Here is an 18,121-nt window from a genome sequence, read left to right on the forward strand (position 1 = left end):
GGGGCGGCACAAAAAATTTGCAAAGGGGAAATTTTGATGAAATGGCCAAAAATGACGATGTCGTCCCTCGTGTACCCAGAGTTTTCAAATTTTTGTAAAATTTCCGCCATGGCCCAAATATCCCACAGTTCCCATACTCCACAAAACTTCGACTTTTTTTCCAACCCCTACGGTAAAGGTGGGGGTGGCTACTAAAATGAGGTCAACTTTTTGAGTTCAGGCCACAGTAGCACCCTTACGGCGAAACGTATCAAATCTCGCGAGACATCAAAATTTGCGCATCGACGAGACGAAAAATATACGTTTTTTGAAATTTTCAATTTTTAATGGGAAATGTCAAAAAAAAATTAAAAATAAAAAAAAATAAAAAAAAACAAAAAAAGTGACATAGCTCCGCCCCCATAGCTGCGATTTTGGTCAAACTTTTATTGTTGTGAATGGTTTGATGTGGTGGATTCGAAAAAACAAGTTTCAATCAGTGGCGCATCCATGGGGAAAAAGGGGGGGGGAAATGGCGATATTTTCAACAAAACTTCAAAATGAGATAGATGCTTTTGGACTTACGATTTCTGAATTTTTTGCGAATTTTTCGTGCCAACTTTAATTCTGTCAGTGGCGTGATTGCGGATTTTTTAGGGGTGCAAATTTTGCATAGGCGTGAAATTAAAAAAAAAACACAAAATGAGATTTGTGCTTTTGGACAAGCTTTTTGAATTTTTTGTGAATTTTTCGTGCCGGTTTTAACCCTGTCAGTGGCGTCGTTTCGGATTTTTTAAGAGGAGTGTCTTTTGTATAGGTGTGTAACTAGCGATATGAGGTACGTGCTACTAGAATTAAGCTTTTAAAAATTTTTGAGAATTTTTTGTGCCGATTTCAACCTTGTTATGGGCGTACTTTCGTTTTTTTAAGGGGTGCGAATTTTGAATAGATATGGGGATGGTAATATGAGGTTTGTGCTGTTAGACTTAAGCTTTTTGAATTTTTTGCGAATTTTTCGTGTCAATTTTAACTCTGTCAGTGGAGTGGTCACGGATTTTTTTAAGGGGTGCGAATTTTGCATAGGCGTGAAATTAAAAAAATATATATATAAAATGAGATTTGCGCTGTTGGAAAAGCTTTTTGAATTTATTGCGATTTTTCCGTGCCCGTTTTGACCCTATCAGTGGCGTAATTTCGGATTTTTTAAGGGGTGTGGGTTTGTATATTAGTGTAAGTAGCATAATGAGGTTTGTGCTTCTGGACTTAAGCTTTTAAATTTTTTTCAGAATTTTTTGTGCCGATTATAGCCCTGCCATGGGCGTTCTTTCGTATTTTTTAAGGGGTGCGAGTTTTGAATAGGTGTGGGGATGGCAATATGAGGTTTGTACTTTTGGCCTTAACCTTTTTGAATTTTTTGTGTCGATTTTAACCTTGACAATGGCGACGTTTCTGATTTTTTAAGGGGTACGAGTTTTGCATAGGGTTGAAATTTTCAAAAAAACCACAAAATGCGGATTGTTCTTATATATTTAATATTTTTGAATTTTTTGAAATTTGTTTGGTCCGATTTCAATCCTGTCAAGGACGTACTTTCGTACTTTATAAGGGTTGCCAGTTTTGTATAGGTCTGAGAGGGCAATATGAATTTCATGCTTTTGAACTTAAGCTTTTTAAATTTTTTGCAATTTTTTCGTGACGATTTAAATTCTATCAGGGGTGTGAATTCTGATTTTTAAAGGGGTGCGAATTTTGCATAGGGGTGAAATTTAAAAAAAAACACAAAATCAGAGTGGTGCTTCTGCATTTAAGATTTTTGAATTGTTTGCGATTTTGTCGTCCGATTTCAACCCTATCAGGGGCATACTTACCTATTTCTTAAGGGGTGCGGGTTTTCTATAGGTGTGGGGGCAATATGAGGTTTTTGCTTTTGGACTTAGCTTTTTAAATACGTCTTGTGCCGATTTCAAACCTTTCAGGGACGTACCTTCGTATTTTTTTAGGGTAGCAAAGAGGAAATTTTGATGAAATGGCCAAAAATGACGATGTCGTCCCTCGTGTACCCAGAGTTTTCAAACTTTTGTAAAATTTCCGGCATAGACCAAATATTCCACAGCTCCCATACTCCACAAAACTTCGACTTTTTTCCAACCCCTACGGTAAGGGTGGAGGTGGCTACTAAAATGAGGTCAACTTTTTGAGTTCAGGCCCCAGTAGTACCCTTACGGCGAAACGTATCAAATCTCGCGAGACATCAAAATTTGCGTATCGACGAGACGAAAAATATACGTTTTTTGAATTTGTCAACTTTTGATGGGAAATGCAAAAAAAAACCGAAGAAGTGACATAGCTCCACCCCCATAGCTGCGATTTTGGTCAGACTTTTATTGTTGTAAATGGTTTGATGTGGCGGATTCGAAAAACTAAGTTTCAATCATTGGCGCATCCATGGGGGAAAAATGGCGATATTTTCAACAAAACCTCAAAATGAGATGGATGCTTTTGGACTTAGATTTTTGAATTTTTTTGCGAATTTTTCGTGCCAATTTTAATTCTGTCAGTGGCGTGATTACGGATTTTTTAGGGGTGCGAATTTTGCATTGGCGTGAAATTAAAAAAAAAAACACAAAATGAGATTTGTGCTTTTGGACAAGCTTTTTGAATTTTTTGCGAATTTTTCGTGCCGGTTTTAACCCTGTCAGTGGCGTCGTTTCGGATTTTTTAAGAGGAGTATCTTTTGTATAGGTGTGTAACTAGCGATATGAGGTACGTGCTACTAGAACTAAGCTTTTAAAAATTTTTGAGAATTTTTGTGCCGATTTCAACCTTGTTATGGGCGTACTTTCGTTTTTTTAAGGGGTGCGAATTTTGAATAGATATGGTGATGGTAATATGAGGTGTGTGCTGTAAGACTTAAGATTTTTGAATTTTTCGTGTCAATTTTAACTCTGTCAGTGGAGTGGTCACGGATTTTTTTAAGGGGTGCGAGTTTTGCATAGGCGTGAAATTAAAAAAAATATATATAAAATGAGATTTGTGCTATTGGAAAAGCTTTTTGAATTTATTGCGATTTTTTCGTGCCCGTTTTAACCCTATCAGTGGCGTAATTTCGAATTTTTTAAGGGGTGTGAATTTGTATAGGTGTGTAAGTAGCAATATGAGGTTTGTGCTTCTGGACTTAAGCTTTTAATTTTTTTTTGAGAATTTTTTGTGTCGATTTTAACCTTGACAATGGCGAAGTTTCTGATTTTTTAAGGGGTACGAGCTTTGCATAGGGTTGAAATTTTCAAAAAAACCACAAAATGCGGATTGTTCTTTTATATTTAATATTTTTGAATTTTTTGCAATTTGTTTGGTCCGATTTCAATCATGTCTAAGACGTACCACGTATTTTATAAGGGGTGCCAGTTTTGTATAGGTCTGAGAGGGCAATATAAATTTCATGCTTTTGGACTTAAGCTTTTTAAATTTTTTGCAATTTTTTCGTGACGATTTAAATTCTATCAGGGGTGTGAATTCTGATTTTTAAAGGGGTGCGAATTTTGCATAGGGGTGAAATTAAAAAAAAAAAACACAAAATCAGAGTGGTGCTTCTGCATTTAAGATTTTTGAATTGTTTGCGATTTTGTCGTCCGATTTCAACCCTATCAGGGGCATACTTACGTATTTTTTAAGGGGTGCGAGTTTTCTATAGGTGTGGGAGGCAATATGAGGTTTTTGCTTTTGGACTTAGCTTTTTAAATACGTCTTGTGCCGATTTCAAACCTTTCAGGGGCGTACCTTCGTATTTTTTTAGGGTAGCAAAGGGGAAATTTTGATGAAATGGCCAAAAATGACGATGTCGTCCCTCGTGTACCCAGAGTTTTCAAACTTTTGTAAAATTTCCGCCATAGACCAAATATTCCACAGCTCCCATACTCCACAAAACTTCGACTTTTTTCCAACCCCTACGGTAAGGGTGGAGGTGGCTACTAAAATGAGGTCAATTTTTTGAGTTCAGGCCCCAGTAGTACCCTTACGGCGAAACGTATCAAATCTCGCGAGACATCAAAATTTGCGTATCGACGAGACGAAAAATATACGTTTTTTGAATTTGTCAACTTTTGATGGGAAATGCCAAAAAAAAACAGAAGAAGTGACATAGCTCCACCCCCATAGCTGCGATTTTGGTCAAACTTTTATTGTTGTAAATGGTTTGATGTGGCGGATTCGAAAAACTAAGTTTTAATCATTGGCGCATCCATGGGGAAAAAAGGGGGAAAAATGGCGATATTTTCAACAAAACTTCAAAATTAGATCGATGCTTTTGGACTTACGATTTTTGAATTTTTTTGCGAATTTTTCGTGCCAATTTTAATTCTGTCAGTGGCGTGATTACGGATTTTATTCAGGGGTGACAACACAAAATCAGAGTGGTGCTTCTTCATTTAAGATTTTTGAATTGTTTTCAATTTTGTCTTCCGATTTCAACCCTATCAGGGGCATACTTACGTATTTTTTAAGGGGTGCGAGTTCTCTGTAGATGTGGGGGGCATTATGAGGTTTTTGCTTTTGGACTTAAGCATTTTAAATTTGTTTTGTGCCGATCTCAAACCTTTCAGTGGCGTACCTTCGTATTTTTTAAGGGGTGCGAGTTTTGTATAGGTGTGGAGGAATATGAGCTTTGTGCTTTTGGACTTAAGCATTTTAAATTTGTTTTGTGCCGATCTCAAACCTTTTAGTGGCGTACCTTCGTATTTTTTAAGGGGTGCGAGTTTTGTATAGGTGTGGGGGCAATATGAGGTTTGTACGTTTGAAATTAAGCTTTTTGAATTTCTTGCAATTTTTTCGTGTCGATTTAAACCCGATCAAGGGCGTGGTTTTCGGTTTTTTAGGAGTACGATTTTTGTATAGGGATAGGGCACGGGTTGCTCGAAAGAAAGAAATTTCCGGTTTCATGACCCGTCTGTAAGTCCTTCTGCAAATTTTACTCCTTCTTTGTTAATACAAGTGGGGTGTCAAATGAAAGTTTATGACTCAAAGATGGTATTAAAGACGATAATTTTGATCTCGGGTATAGGGTTTTGAGTTGCGACCGGAAGTACCGTTTTAAACTCACAGAAATAGTATAAGCGATATATTATTCGACGTACCTTAGCAAGATGTATATTTTTCGTTTTTTATAACGTTTCTGTTTAAAAATTTTAACCGGAAGCGCAATGTTATAGTATAGTATATTAGAGTATAGTATATTATAAAAGTATAGTATTCTATGGATTTAGTACGGCCTAACTAGTCAGTTACATATTTCAATTCTGATAATTCTTTTATTATTAATTTTACAAAAAAAGTGATTCTTAATAAAAAGTTCTGGATAGTCTAAAACCTAAAATACAACCATCTTATATCAAATTTTATTAATTTTATACGAGGTATGTCAAAAAAGATAAATTTAGATCAAAAGTAAAGTACCTTTATAGTTCAGAATATTTCAATTATAAGGATGTAATTACATACTGAAACATAGTTTTTAATTCTAAATAACTTTTCATAATAATAATTTTCGGTATTGTGAAAAATAAACGTATTTTACTCTTGAGCAAAATTCATATTTTTTGACATACCTCGTATAAAATTGATAAAATTTGACATATGATGGTTGTATTTTAGGGTTTAGACCATGCAAAACTTTTCATTAAGAATAACTTTTTTTCGTAAAATTAATAATAAAAGAGTTATCTGAATTGAAATAACTGAAAATAATGTTAGTTATCCATAATTTTTCAAAAAAATAATTTTTCTATTAGAACGATGTAATTGCATACTAGAACATATTTTTTAATTCCAAACAACTTTTCATAATAGCAAATTTCAATATTGTGAGAAATAAAGCTATTTTACTCTTGAGTGAAATTCAAACTTTTTGACATACCTCGTATAATATTTAAAAAATTTGATATTTGATAGTTAAATCTCAGGTTTTGGACCATGCAGAGCTTTTTATGAAGAATAACTTTTTTTTCGTAAAACTAATAATAAAAAAGTTTTCCATATGGATACAACTTACAGGGACATACTGTATATTGTAATAAGTAGTTCCCCAATCAGCTTAGTTTTAAACTGAAATTGATAAAGTTGAGTGCTACTTTGTAAAGAGTTTAAAACGCATAATACTGTATATTGTAATAAGTAGTTCCCCAATCAGCTTAGTTTGAAACTGAAATTGATAAAGTTGAGTGCTACTTTGTAAAGAGTTTAAAACGCATAATATGACGGACGAGGGTAAGTCTGACAACTTACCTACCGTTGATGTCTTCATGGTGGCAACTTTTATAAAAAGTAGTGAAAGCTATTCTATTGGAGAAATGCGAGGTGTCAAGGCAAATAAGTAAGAGGTATTAATAAGCATGTTTAAACCGTTTATAACAATAGTTTGGTACCATTATATTATAGTATGCGGTTTACCTCGTGGGTTTGATCTACGTACCTCTAATCGAAGGATTTCGTATATCCTGGAAAAGATTACGGTGTAATTTGCATTATAATAAATATTATATTTTATTGTATTGTTTATTAGTACCTACTGGAGCCTTTCATTATTGTGTTCAAAGCCTTCTGAGAAAAGATTATGGTGATTAGCAGACGTACCGATAGAACGTGTACATAGCCAACAAAATCCTTCTTTACAAAGTTAATAATACGCATAAATAAGAAGAATCATTATTGTAATTTTACAAGTTAATATCTTTATCATCTCAGCTTATACTTACACGGCATCCCTCGGTAGACCGCAAGCTATAGTAGAAACCAGACTGTAGACCGCATACTATAGTAGCACCAATACTTTTTAGTTACTCTTACTTTTATTACTAAAAGTTTTGTTTATTTTTAAGTTATTTGTTTCTTCTTTGTTCTTCAACACAAGAAGTTTTTTCAAAACTCACAGAAGTTTTTTCAGACAAAAGTAATTTCATAAAAAAGAACTTTTTGATACATGTCAACAGAGATAAAATGTTAATATTTTGCCTGTCACAGAAAAAATCATTTTTGCCACAGAGTAAAACAAGATATTTCAACTATATTATTTATCTATGGGCAAACTGCATTAAATGCAATAGCCCATCGAACGGGCAAACGATACGAGTGGCCTATGACGTCAGACCCCAGCTCGCGCCTTTGAAGTTGTTTGAAACGGAAATTTTAGGCGCGGAACTTTGATCAGATGTTGTACGTACACTATTAATTGTTAAGACGTAATATTTTGAATATAACATTTTAAAACATAAATTAACAATTTTATGCAAAAAAATTTTTTAGTGCAAGTTCCCTATTAGTACGTTGATACTCAATATAGAATAAAGAAGGATTTCGTAAGTTGTAACTGGTTGTATTAATTCGGATTTCCGATAGTAATTCAGGACAGTTAAAAAAGCCGTTAATTAGTTTATAGATAAAAAGCATTGCTAGTTTTATTCGTCTATTTACAAGAAGTGACAAATTCAAATGCTGAAGAACATCATTGTTGTTAAAATTATTGAGAATCTGCAATTTAAATCTAGCGTATCGAGCAAAATGTACTTGAATATTCTATTAATATATGATATATGACAGAAGCTTGAAACAAATGATAAGTGTTAAAAAGTCCTATTGATATGGCATCAGTATTGAACAAGTAATGGAAATAAAATACACTGTCACGTAATAAGCCATTAGAAGAAAATGTAGCATTATAAATGAATGGACAATAAATAAAAAAAAAAAGAATGCAATAATCACATAAGCAGAATGGGGAGACATTATGTGTGGTCAAAATAGCAAGACATAAATCACCAATTGGTAGAAGTATTGGCCAACCGCGCAAAAGATAGAGTGACAACCTTCCATCAAGGTATCAATCTGCCAATTAACACGTAGGATTAGGTATATCAAATGTATTGTAATGTTTATTTACGGACTTGCCATTTTTACAAATCAACTTAAATTTAACTAAACTATTAAAGCACAATGTGATTACATAAAAAGGTATTTTCAATCTCATTCTTAATAGTACTTAGTGATAAATGAAAAAAATCATTACTATTAAATTTGTTTGCATTTCTACACATTCTCTGTAAGGGTTTATTTACAGTATAAGTTCGATTATGAAATTCTAAATAAAATAAATCTTGGGATCTGGTGTCTCTACAGGGAGTACGGAAGTAAACCTTTTCCAAAAGAGCACTAGCATCAATGCCTCCTCGTATTAATAAATGCTACATCTAGCAATATTCGCCTTTCTTCAAGAGTAGGCAATTTAAGTAAAGATTGTAAAACAATGTATTCAATTTCATGTACAGGTATTCTCAATTTAAAACCAATAAATCAAAGATATATTTTTTCTTATGGAACACCCTATATTCACTGACATTTTTGAATTGCCCCTAAAAATAACCTATACTTTTATAAGGGCTATTGCTAAATACAGGGTGTTTTGATTTATTTCGATTTTTATAAAAATGTAAGGTTTTAGAAAAAAATAAAATTGTGTATTTATTTTAATAGAAAATAAAATATTTTTGCTTGTTTCTATTTGTTATCGATAAAAGAGGACTTTGTTAACTCCAAATGAGGCGCTCAGAGCAACAGTGGCCTAACTCACAAATTGAACATTTTTAGATTAATATATCAATAAAAGCAGCAACATTAAATCTTCCGATTACCAAGGGTTCTACCCAACCTACCCATATATTTGGCTAAATGTTGCTACATAATTTGTAGCGCCATCCCATAAGCATAATGTAAATACGAATGCAAAGATTGCATTTTTTATCTCAAAACTTTGTTTTTGGGGTTAGGCCACTGTTGCTCTGAGCGCCTCAAATATGAAATTTTGGAGTTGTTTCCCTATGGATGTGAGGTATGGATATATACAAATTTATATACAGTAGAGTCCCGGTAATCCGAAATAATTATGACCTTTTTTTTTGGATTGAGGTGGAACGTTCTTAGCAGACTAGGGAAGGTGTCCCTAGTACTGTTGGACTCAGGAGAGGAGAACACGCTAGGGCCCACAGACCAGAGTAGGTCCATGCGTCCCGCGTGCCCCCCATAACCAGCCGTCTACCAACTAAAACCACCCCCTCTTCCGACCCGGAATATCCCTGGACGTGTTCATTAGTGAACGATACATGGGGATATCCCGCGCAGTCTATGTAAGTAGGGCTAAAGGAGAAGATTGGCATAAGCCCTTCTATACTATTCTCGCCTTCCTAGAAACGGAGATGCGGATAGGGGGGAGGTCTTTGAGGATAAACTCATAAAAAGAAAGGACAGGCTCGCCTACTTAAGATCAGCAGACGGACAGGGGAGGTCTTTGGATAGTGAGCTGAATAGTAGTATAGTATTAGCTATGCTATTCTCGCCTGTCTGAAAATGACACGCGGATAGGGGGAGTTTACGACTGAAAGTGGGTATTACTTAATTGATAATCGGCCCAGTGAGCCTACCTACAAATGGTAGAAAGAACATAATTGATTAAGGTGTAGGGAGACTTAAAGATGAATATAAATAGGTAGGCATTGAAAAAAATTTAGGGTAATGTGCCTGTGATTGTTTATATCTGTTGTGGCAGTTTTTTTCCTATTTTTTGTCTTTTTCTGTTTTTTTTAATTTTTTTTTACTATTTTTTATTTATTTTTATTTTATTTTTTTTTATTTTTTTTTATTTTTTATCAACTACGTGTAGCCAATCTCACCCATCTTGTTCCGCTCGTTCTAGAACCGCTCTGCGCTTTACAATACCCGTGACTACGTCTATAATAAATTCAAAATTGGACTTATTCTCGACCGCGACGTTAATTATGTTATTGGGGCCTATATCGCCGAATCTGTTCCTGAGCCTGGCCTGCTCGCAAGCGAAGACGCTACACCGGAAAACGCAGTGTTCTGCGTCTTCCCTCACGTGGCAGGTCCGGCACAGGTCATCGTTTGCCTTACCGATTCTGTAAGTGAACGCCCGGAAGGACCCGTGCCCGGTTAAAAATTGGGTGAAATAAAAATTAACCCGCTTAAACTTGCAAGCGTACCACGTCCCCACATTCGGTATAAGCTGCTTGGTCCATTGGGCTTTACTTATTTCCGCCTCCCATTCTACCTGCCAGTCCATGAGTAGCCGCTCTCTGGCAGCCGCTCTTACTTCCGGTAAGTGGCCGTTTTGTTGCTCATATAGAGATTTTCTTTCCCTGGCTAGCAGGTAGATAGGAGGGGCGCCCGCTATCACTTGTAAGGCCGTGGTAGACGTAGTCTTGTAGGCACTGACTACGTTCAACAGAGGTTTCCTCTGCGCCTTATTTAACAATTCTCTGTACTTCTTGTGCCGTAGAGCCTCGACCCAGACCGGGGCTCCGTAGAGAAGGGTGGACTGTATAGTGTTGAGGTACAGTCTTCTTTTGGCACTACCTGGCCCTCCGATATTTGGTGTTATTCTTCGGAGGGCTGCGGTTTGTGCCTCGGCTTTCCTTACCACTCTCGTTAGGTGTTTGGAGAACCCAAGTCCACGTTCGAGGTCTATACCCAGGTATTTGGCGCAGAAGGAAGGTTTGACCTCGTTGTTTCCAAAATGGAACAGCAGGTCTGGTCCGTTTCTAGGTTTCTTTAGAATCACCACCTCTGTCTTTGCGCTTGCAAGTTCAAGATCATTCTCGATCATCCAAGCGTTCACCCTGCTGAAACATCCTTGAGCAATCTCAACTAACTCCCAGTGACAGTCGTGGCTGACGAAGATGGCAAGATCGTCCGCGTAAGCCACAGCCTCACAGTAGCGCCCGTGCCGCAGATTCAGTACGCCGTTGTATAGTATATTCCAGAGGGTCGGTCCGAGGACTGACCCCTGGGGAACGCCGGCAGTGAGCTTGGTATTATTGTTTTTATTAATTATTAGGGACCTGTTAGACAGATAGCTCTTGACTATGTTGACCAAATAATCCGACAAATTGAGGGCCTCCATCCCATTTATGATGTGCCCCCAATTTGCCGAATTAAATGCGTTTTTGACATCAAACATGATCAGCGCGGCCCATCTCCTCCCCGTGCCCTTGACTCCCTCGACTATATGCCTGACAGCACCTACCGCCGATTTCGCCTTCCTGAAGCCATATTGCCTGTCGGAGATGGCATTCGCGGCGTCTAGCTCCGCTTGTAGGCGGTTTTTAACTATGTTTTCGTAAAGTTTGCCTAAGAAATCAAGAAGGCAAATCGGTCGGTAGGAGCTGGCTTCTTCCGGATTTTTTCCGGGTTTCGGTATTAGAGTAAGGCGTGCTCGTTTCAGGTCATCAGGGAAGATCTGGGACGTGAGAAGCTGGGACAATGCCGATCTCATTAACTCAGGTTGGGCCGTCGTCACGATCTTTATGGCCTCCGGTGGCACACAATCCGGTCCCGGCGACCTCCCTGTCTTTATCGATTCTACAGCCCTAGCAAGTTCCATGGGGGTGACAGCTTCCGGGCGCTCACATATGGCGGGCACAAACAGTACGTCAGGCCTCCTGGGGAAAAGGATTTTAGCAATGTCTCTCTTCCTTACATCTGTAAGTCTGTATGGGGTTTCGACTTTAAGGGTTTTGGAGACAATCCTGTAAGCCTCACCCCATATATCATCCTCAAGCGCATCGCACAGGTTGGTCCAGCACGTACGTTTGGACCTCCTGATGGTTCTATTGAGGTTCTTTTTGGCGTTTTTGTACGCGTCCCTGGACTGCAGGGTTCTGTCCCTCTGTGCGATGCGCCTCAGTCTGAAACATTGCACGCGGTCGTTTTGAACATCCTCGTTCCACCAATACGGTACCGTATACGATACCTGGTTACTGCTTGTGCTCGCCCTATGCGCACGTATTATGGCACTTCTAAGACTAGAAAAGTCGTTGACCTCCCCTTGGAGTTCACCGATCCTCTCAGTAAACATCGTCCTATTGAAGGCCACAACCCTTCTGCCGCCACCGCTAATCCCCTTGGTTCCGATCTCATAGGAGATGTATTTGTGGTATGTATACAGATTGTCGTCTAAGACATCCCAATTCGTTATCTTGCTGGCGTACCTATTAGATACTAGCGTGACGTCGATATGGGTTCGTGAGTCTCCTCTCTCGAAAGTATGTTTACCGTTATTCACGGCTAATACATCGACAGAGGAGATCCACTCATTCCATATCTCTCCTCTACCATCGTTCCTTGGGGACCCCCATAGAACGGATTTAGCATTGATATCTCCGGCAATGATAAAGTTCCTTTCTCCCAGGGCTGCTTCCACAACACCATCCACCTTATCACGGTAGATCGCCATGTTGACGTTAGGAGAGATGTAGCAGGCTATAATAGCCACATCAACCAAGTTGATTTTTACTACTCCCTCCTTTCTTGTAACTTTATTGATACAGATGTTTCTATTAATAAGGTGGATAGCGACATCGCAGAGCGTATCCGATATCCAGCCGAACTTCCTAGCAATATTTTTATTCGGCTCTGGAATAATTACCAGATCCGCCCCGATGTCCAGGGCTTTCGCATAAACCAAATCGTGTGCCGTCTTGGCTCTCCCGACATTTACTTGGAGGACCCTGAGTGGCTTCTTGACGTTGGATGTCACCGCGAAGAACAGTAAATATCCGTCCCGACAAGTGCAGGGACAAAGCAGGGTGGGCGCTAATCATTATTGTCATCATCCATCGCGGTGATGTTGATGACATTTTCCTCTGGAGCAGAGGACGTTTGTTTAGGAGGTGTGCTGTTGGCGTCTTCTTCTCTTTGTCTAGGGGGCGAGGACTTGGATTTCAAAATGTCCTCCAAAAATGTTCCGTGGGACCTACCTTGAGGGTCCGTTATTTCTTCGCTGCTGAAAATTCCCCCATTGAAGACCTCGTCGTCCATCCTCTCTCTGTCGATATCGGTATGGACCGAGGCTGCGTTTGATACCCCACTAGTAGACGCCTTCTCCTCTTCCTTGAGGCTTTCGTTAAAACGGTGAGGAGGAATGTATGGGGAAGGAGCCCCGGGCACCCTGTTCTGTTCCGCCAACCTCACCCTTTGAAGGGCTTCCTTGAAGGAGGGACATTTGCCACTGCCATGTCTATGTGGCTGATTACAAGTTACACAGAACTCCTCCCCCTCACAGGCCTCCATGGCATGGCCTGCCTTTCCGCATTTGAGGCAGAGCCCCGTGCATTCAGGTCCGTTGCATTTGTTTGCGTCGTGAGAGAAGCTCCAGCACTTCTGGCACCTCCTCACGTTGTATCTTCTCTCTAACTCGCATTATAATAAAGATTATATTTTATTGTATTGTTTATTAGTACCTACTGGAGCCTTTAATTATTGTGTTCAAAGCCTTCTGAGAAAAGATTATGGTGATTAGCACACGTACCGATAGAACGTGTACATAGCCAACAAAATCCTTCTTTACAAAGTTAATAATACGCATAAATAAGAAGAATCATTATTGTAATTTTACAAGTTAATATCTTTATCATCTCAGCTTATACTTACACGGCATCCCTCGGTAGACCGCAAGCTATAGTAGAAACCAGACTGTAGACCGCATACTATAGTAGCACCAATACTTTTTAGTTACTCTTACTTTTATTACTAAAAGTTTTGTTTATTTTTAAGTTATTTGTTTCTTCTTTGTTCTTCAACACAAGAAGTTTTTTCAAAACTCACAGAAATTTTTTCAGACAAAAGTAATTTCATAAAAAAGAACTTTTTGATACATGTCAACAGAGATAAAATGTTAATATTTTGCCTGTCACAGAAAAAATCATTTTTGCCACAGAGTAAAACAAGATATTTCAACTATATTATTTATCTATGGGCAAACTGCATTAAATGCAATAGCCCATCGAACGGGCAAACGATACGAGTGGCCTATGACGTCAGACCCCAGCTCGCGCCTTTGAAGTTGTTTGAAACGGAAATTTTAGGCGCGGAACTTTGATCAGATGTTGTACGTACACTATTAATTGTTAAGACGTAATATTTTGAATATAACATTTTAAAACATAAATTAACAATTTTATCCAAAAAAATTTTTTAGTGCAAGTTCCCTATTAGTACGGTGATACTCAATATAGAATAAAGAAGGATTTCGTAAGTTGTAACTGGTTGTATTAATTCGGATTTCCGATAGTAATTCAGGACAGTTAAAAAAGCCGTTAATTAGTTTATAGATAAAAAGCATTGCTAGTTTTATTCGTCTATTTACAAGAAGTGACAAATTCAAATGCTGAAGAACATCATTGTTGTTAAAATTATTGAGAATCTGCAATTTAAATCTAGCTTATCGAGCAAAATGTACTTGAATATTCTATTAATATATGATATATGACAGAAGCTTGAAACAAATGATAAGTGTTGAAAAGTCCTATTGATATGGCATCAGTATTGAACAAGTAATGGAAATAAAATACACTGTCACGTAATAAGCCATTAGAAGAAAATGTAGCATTATAAATGAATGGACAATAAATAAAAAAAAGGATGCAATAACCACATAAGCAGAATGGGGAGACATTATGTGTGGTCAAAATAGCAAGACATAAATCACCAATTGGTAGAAGTATTGGCCAACCGCGCAAAAGATAGAGTGACAACCTTCCATCAAGGTATCAATCTGCCAATTAACACGTAGGATTAGGTATATCAAATGTAATGTAATGTTACAAATCAACTTAAATTTAACTAAACTATTAAAGCACAATGTGACTACATAAAAAGGTATTTTCGATCTCATTCTTAATAGTACATACTTAGTGATAAATGAAAAAAATCATTACTATTAAATTTGTTTGCATTTCTACACATTCTCTGTAAGGGTTTATTTACAGTATAAGTTCGATTATGAAATTCTAAATAAAATAAATCTTGGGATCTGGTGTCTCTACAGGGAGTACGGAAGTAAACCTTTTCCAAAAGAGCACTAGCATCAATGCCTCCTCGTATTAATAAATGCTACATCTAGCAATATTCGCCTTTCTTCAAGAGTAGGCAATTTAAGTAAAGATTGTAAAACAATGTATTCAATTTCATCTACAGGTATTCTCAATTTAAAAGCAATAAATCAAAGATATATTTTTTCTTATGGAACACCCTATATTCACTGACATTTTTGAATTGCCCCTAAAAATAACCTATACTTTTATAAGGGCAATTCCTAAATACAGGGTGTTTTGATTTATTTCGATTTTTATAAAAATGTAAGGTTTTAGAAAAAAATAAAAATGTGTATTTATTTTAATAGAAAATAAAATATTTTTGCTTGTTTCTATTTGTTATCGATAAAAGAGGACTTTGTTAACTCCAAATGAGGCGCTCAGAGCAACAGTGGCATTTTGCATCACAAATTGAACATTTTTAGATTAATATATCAATAAAACCAGCAACATTAAATCTTCCGATTACCAAGGGTCTACCCAACCTACCCATATATTTGGCTAAATGTTGCTACACAATTTGTAGCGCCATCCCATAAGCATAATGGAAATACGAATGCAAAGATTACATTTATCTCAAAACTTTGTTTTTGGGGTTAGGCCACTGTTAGTTGCTCTGAGCGCCTCAAATATGAAATTTTGGAGTTGTTTCCCTATGGATGTGAGGTATGGATATATACAAATTTATATACAGTAGAGTCCCGGTAATCCGAAATAATTATGACCTAACCCATTTCTGATTACCAAATTTTTTAGATAAAATAGACAGGGTTGGCAAAAACCAAGCAAGTTTTTTGGTTTAAACCAGGTTTATTTGATACAAAGTATCATAGGTCTAAATATTTTAAAAATGAATAAATTATGTTATAAAATAATAGTAATAAACAATGAACAAAATGATTAAGACAACCTTTATTTTTATTTACACATACAAAATTAAAATAACAAAAAAAAACATCGTCAAAATAGCCAAGTTCGAAAGTAAAAAATAGAATTTATTTATCTTAATTTTCTTCATTTGCGGCAGCTGTATTAAAGATCAAATAAAAACACCAGTTTGAAGGCTCAATAAAAAAACCAGGTTTTTTTCTTAAAAAACCATTTGGTTTAAACAGGGCCCCCGTAAGAACTACTGGCGCCTGTGTGCAAAAAAGGATTTTGGCGCCCCAAAAAAGGCATTTTGATAATGTTTTTTATTTATTTTTTTGAAGGTAGGTAGGTAGGTGCTTGAAATAAAGCAAAATAGGAACAAATAACACCATTGCAACACCATTACAAACCTTAATTGAATAAAGTTTAAGGGGGTTTATTGAATTATTTCTGCTGGACCATCTTGTCACACTTAGGGGTTTAAACTTAACCCGAGAACATTTTTTCTCACAACATCCCACCTTTTTGTGGATGATGAACCCAGCGTAACGCGATTTTCAAATTTTTTTCATGTAGACGGGCTGTATCGTCGCCCCCGTTAGCGAAATTATTCCGATTCGATTTTTTGTAAAAACTTACTCAAAAAGAGGTTCTTATAACAAATCCACAAGGCGCCAGGCGGTGCCGTGGTCGAAAGATTGTTTTAAACAATTTTTTTTAAACAAATTCGCAAAATTTTTTTTATTTCGCACAATTTTTTTTAGATAACTTGGGTCATTCTGAGTAAAAAAGGTCCCTTGTCATTATTTTCTAAAATTCATTGTTGTCGAGTTATACGCGATTTAAGATTTGAAAAATGCGAAAATGGCCATATAACTCGACAATAACCAATATTAGAGAAAAATCACAAGAGACCTTTTTTGTTCAGAATGACCCAAGTTATCTAAAAAAAATTGTTGGAAATAAAAAAATATTTTTGTGAATTTGTTTAAAACAAATTATTTAAAACATTTTTCGACCAAGGTACCACGCTGGAACCCTGTGGATTTGTTTTAAGGACATCTTTTTGAGTAAGTCTTTGCAAAAAAAATCTATTCGAAATAATTTCGCTAACGTGGGCAACGATACAGCTGGACTATAGCGCTAATTGTTAATAATTAAAAACAACAGCTTTGTAATAAAATAATCACAAAAATTTCTTCAGCATCTTAGGAGGGGTTTTAAACTTTGATTTGGTCACTTTTTGACTTTCGTAATAATAGATTTTAATCGAGTTATTAAGCCTTTAAAACGGCATTTTCACATTTTTTAAATTCTAATCGCGTATAACACGACAACAATCAAGTTTAGTGAAAAATGACACTAGACCTTTTTTACTCAGAATGACCCAAGTGATCTAAAAAAATTGTTCGAAATGAAAAAATTATTTTTGTGAATTTGTTTTAAAACACATTGTTTTAACAATTTTTCGACCACGGCACTGCCTGGCACCATGCGGATTTGTTATAAGGACGTCTTATTGAGTAAGTTTGTGCAAAAAAATAGAATCGGAATAATTTCGCTAGCAGGGGCGACGATACAGTCCTGTCTACATTTACTGCATCAGACAAGCCCATTTATTTGTTCTAGCATCAGTTTCAAACGGTTTGAAACTATCAGAAGCATGCCCATTTGCTTAACAGCGTTCAAGCACACAAATTACTAGTTTGAAACTACTAGTCAAGCGTTCTAACAAAAGTAAATTTTGATTTGGAAACTGGCTTAAAACTGTCAAAAGAGTTTGCGGATTTTGTTCGGATTTTCAGTTTGTGACTTGCGCAGTTGAATTATTTGTTTGGCGTTTACAAATTTTACATGACAATAATATGTTTTGACTTTGTTACTTACCATTATTTACATTTATAACATTAATTTTCAACATTTATTAGAATTAACTCAGAATTATAAATAAAAACAAACAATTCAACATTGGTATTTACTCCGATAAAAAAGCGTACTGGCAAAAAATAATTTGTTACCAGTTTGTGGATTGAACATGCGCAGTAAAGCAGTACAATAATCTGGTGTCGAACCATACAAAACTACATGCTAGAACAAACCTAATATTACAAAAAAAAAAAAATTACAAAAACAAAAGCAAAAACATAAACAGTGTCAACACAAAGAACAAATAAGGAAATCTAATGAGATAAAACTGGACACCAAAGTAAAAATCTTCAATAGTAATGTAAAGGCAGTAATAGTATTATATGGATCACAACCTTGGAGAATAACAAAACACAACACTGGAAAGATTCAATCCTTCATCAATGAATGCTTAAGAAAAATTCTAAGAATATTTT

At 36.4% G+C, this 18,121-nt stretch overlaps 1 protein-coding gene across 2 annotated transcripts in view; it reads right to left on the bottom strand.

The window, feature by feature from the left end:
- Positions 1-18,121, bottom strand: part of LOC114334480 (metal regulatory transcription factor 1-like) — a 33,133-nt gene that overhangs the window by 13,869 nt on the left and 1,143 nt on the right. The gene's annotated exons all lie outside the window — the stretch shown is intronic.

This window comes from Diabrotica virgifera, chromosome 10 (genome assembly GCF_917563875.1).
Source record: "Diabrotica virgifera virgifera chromosome 10, PGI_DIABVI_V3a".
In the NCBI taxonomy this organism is placed as follows: Eukaryota; Metazoa; Arthropoda; class Insecta; order Coleoptera; family Chrysomelidae; genus Diabrotica; species Diabrotica virgifera.